The 4047-nt window shown below is 30.1% G+C and overlaps 1 pseudogene; it reads right to left on the bottom strand.

Annotated features, from left to right (window-relative positions):
* Window positions 1-229: 229 nt before the first annotated feature.
* LOC122302106 lies at window positions 230-340 on the bottom strand (annotated as a pseudogene).
* Window positions 341-4047: the final 3707 nt, after the last annotated feature.

Genomic DNA, 4047 nt, shown 5'->3' with positions numbered 1-4047 from the left:
AGATCCAACCACTTACAGAGAAGCCATACAATCCAGTGAACAAGTTGAATGGACAAAGGTGATGAATGAAGAGATGCAGTCTCTTCACCAGAACCAGACTTTGGAGCTTGTGCCGCTTCCACAAGGAAAGAAGACAATTGGCTGTAAGTGGATCTTTAATCAGAAAGATGATCAAGTTGTTAAAAATGGAGTGCGATACAAAACTAGGTTGGTAGCCAAGGGCTACGCTCAGACAGAGGGAATTGACTATAGTGAAGTAGTCATCCTTGTGCAGGGGCCATGATAATCTTCTTTGTATCGTTTTAATTTTATCGAATGTCCTCATATCCTTTATAAGGTTCTAATGGGGCTCCAATTGTATTATTGACTAGTCTTCTTGGAGCATAGGCTATGTGGTTTGGGTCTTCTATTGGAGCGTTACACCAACGAATAAGTATTGTTGGGATCGGACACAAAGATGTGATTCAGCATGTATCTCAGACCATATCCTAGACGTTTACCTATAAAAAGCATAAACAAATTATATCCTTGTTGTAGTAGTGGGGTCCCCTTTTTCGAAGGATGGAAAGCAGTTAAGGGGGAAGCCGTTTAATACGCCCGTCTCCTTGGATCAATAGGTTTCTTAGGAAATGAAAGGCCTTATTATAATATGCAAACCGATAAGAGCTCTATTAATAGCCAAATACGAACCAGAATCTCCATATCACTTTCATTGAATTTGAGACACAACACAGAAGTGAATCTAGGAGCAAATGGCCGGACAGTAGCAGCAACTCCAACAATATGAGGTTAGAGCATTAGCATCAGTTTTTCCATCCCATTACTTAAAATTTGCTTAATATCGTACCTTTGACTTTTTTATCTATTCTACTCAAAATCTAAACCAACCCATCTAAACTCTACGTGATAATAAAACATGGTTAATTTCTGACTTTTTATTTTTATTTTTATTGTTTATCTGTTTTTCCTCTTCAAATATTGAAGATCTATCAATGACATTTTAATTTTCAATCAAATGCAATATATTTTGTATTAATTTTTATAATTTATACTACACCTTTCCGATGATTATATATTTAATAATATAATGGTTATTTTGTTTGTTTTAATTAAATTATTATTTTTACTTATATTTTTAATGGTTCAGCTGCATGAAATAATTAATACTTTACAAAACTATATTCAATGAAAAGAGGAAAAAGTAGGGTTGGGTTCAATGAAATAATCGTAAAAAATTAAATGATCTTGCTATAGTACTATTAAGAGCTAATGAAATCTATAGTTGCTTGGTGAAACAGATAATTATAAATTATTAATTTAGCTGCGTAACAGTGTCTTCCACAAAAAATTAAAGTTATTGTTGTTAATTAGTACTCCAAATTTCTTGTGTCTCGTCAGAAGCTTTTGTGAGATCTATGTACACATTTTTCAGGTTAAGAGACAATATTTAATATTTAATAGTTAGTTTTTTAATTTTCAGAAATGATTGTCATATCCTAACTTTGGATATATATAATATCTACGATATTCAAACTAACTTGCTTAAAACTTCTCTCAGTAGTAATATCTTCTTATCCTAATATCCATGTACCTTAGTAAATATCTTAGTATCCTAATATCCAACAAAGAAATTAACATTAAAAAAAAAAAAAAAAAAAAAAAAGAAAACAAAATTAAAACAACACCACCCATCCTTTCATATAAATTTTTGACATTTTCTATCACAAGCATGTCTGGATAGGGCTGTATATGAGCCTATGAGGATTTCATTTCATTCGTGGGCTGAACAAAACTTGACGACCACATACATCTAAATCAAGTAAAAACTTGGATATTGAATAATTATTTGTAGTATTTTTTTAATCTCTTTTACTTATTTCATTTAAAATAAGATTTATTTAATTTTCCATTTTCCTCTTTTATTTGTTCGATAGTGAAAGAGAGCAAGATGTGATTGATTATGATTACACTGCCATATTTATAAGAATTATCAACAAGCTGCTAGTTGAGGTGCTATTTAAGCTTCTACAAGTGATGTACTAATCTGATTTTCTGTTGTACATGGATGTTATAATCATGCTAATTTTCATTCTAATATCATTGCTTTACATGGCTGCAGCGGAGGTGATAACCTATGTTCCAAACAGGAGCTACCGTCATGTCATTGGACCCATTATTTATGTTTCCGGTGTACTAACTTGTGCTTTACTACTATTGATCATCTTTCCAACCTTCTGGTTGATCATTTTCCTTCCATGTTGTGCATTCGTATTCATAATATCCATAAGGGCATTACAGAGCCCACGTCAACAGATTTTTGAGTTCCTTCGTGATGGAATAGACGTCCAATTACACAACACATTTCAACAGATCTTCAATCTATTTCATAGCGGTGAAGTAAACCCCAGAGCATTTAATGGAAACACAACAAGTAGTGCTCCAGCAGTTATGGGTGTAGCCGGTTCGGTCCGATCCGATTTTAAATAAAATTTAGGACCAAACCGGTATGTATTGATTTTGTTTTTTCAAAAACCGATTACATACCCATTACTCCCCCAAACCTGTACATCTGGTTTTACCGGTTCCGTCCGGTTTTTTGGTTTTAATATATTAAGTATATTAATATTACTAATGTATTTATCAAAAGAAATATAGTAAGAATTTATTAGACAATAAAATGTATTTAATATATATATTTTATATTTAAAACATATGATCAAATAAATATTAATGTTTAAAATTAAAATGTTATGTTATAAATTATAATATATTATTTCATAATTATATATATTATATATAAAAAAAAATTATATTTTATATTATATATATTAAAAATTATATATAATATAAAATATATTATATATAATATTAAAAATTAATAAAATATATAATATGTGAACCGGTTCGGTCCAGTGTTGGAAAATGTAAAACCGATTCGGAATTAGATTTGATCGGTTTTTAAAATAAATGAACCAATTTCAGACAGAACCAGTCAAAAACCGAACCGACCAACCGGTTCGATTTTTCCATTTTTCGATTTTGTTTTATACCCATACCGGCAGTGGCAATATGAAACATCTTATCAACATAAAACATTTCTATAAATTGTTGTATGTGAAAGTGGATCACCTCTCCATGACAAGCATTCTGAGTTCGTACCCAACCATTTCCATTGCCTAAGTGAGAAAGAAATCACCTCTGCTTGGACGTAGAAATGTTGTATTACTCTTTTTAAATTGCTCAAATGAATAAATTGTCTTTCTTATAACTTGCTTGTATCGCGGTAGCATACATGCACAAAATAAAATGGATTTGAAAAATAAAAAAATCAAGTATTTCTTATTACAACAAAGGTATAGAAGAATGATAAATGATATTCATAGTCGTAGAATGGGTAAGCACTACGCAATCCTTTTGAAAAAATGAATAAATATTGGAACAAAATGAAAAAAAAAAATTAAGTTTTTAATAGTGGTCTCCACTATTTTTCAAAACAATTATACAATACTTACACACTTCACAATTGTATATAACCTTACTCTAGAAAAATAGGAAGTTGAGTATTATAATATGAGAAATGTTTGTATAATAAATCTTGCATACTTCCTTAAAAAAGGAAGCAAATATGAAATATATGTAAAAAATTTATTTTTGAATAACGAATTCCATTTTTAAAAACAATGCGTAAAACTTGAATAGTAAATCTATTATTATCTATCCTAAAACTATATCTAGCATTATTTTTATAATAAAAATAACTATTCTATATTATTGAAAATTAAGAATAAAGAAGGAACAGGATCACGTGGATATGTAGTGGATGATAATCTCCACCTTCGGCCCGGCCCATAGCTACATCAGAAAAAAAAATGCATAATAAAAGATGTTATCAATACCACTGAAAAAATCTGGCCATTAATATATAACGGTTGCGAAAGTATTTCAGTGTTAGAAAAAAAGTGCTAAAAAATGTGGATGTTTGGAAAAAGGCTCATATAAAAGCTCGAATAACCGTCGACAACATGAGCATTGAAAAAATAATTATTG

Source organism: Carya illinoinensis, chromosome 2 (genome assembly GCF_018687715.1).
Source record: "Carya illinoinensis cultivar Pawnee chromosome 2, C.illinoinensisPawnee_v1, whole genome shotgun sequence".
Lineage (NCBI taxonomy): Eukaryota > Viridiplantae > Streptophyta > Magnoliopsida > Fagales > Juglandaceae > Carya > Carya illinoinensis.
This window is presented reverse-complemented; position numbering and strand designations above follow the sequence as displayed.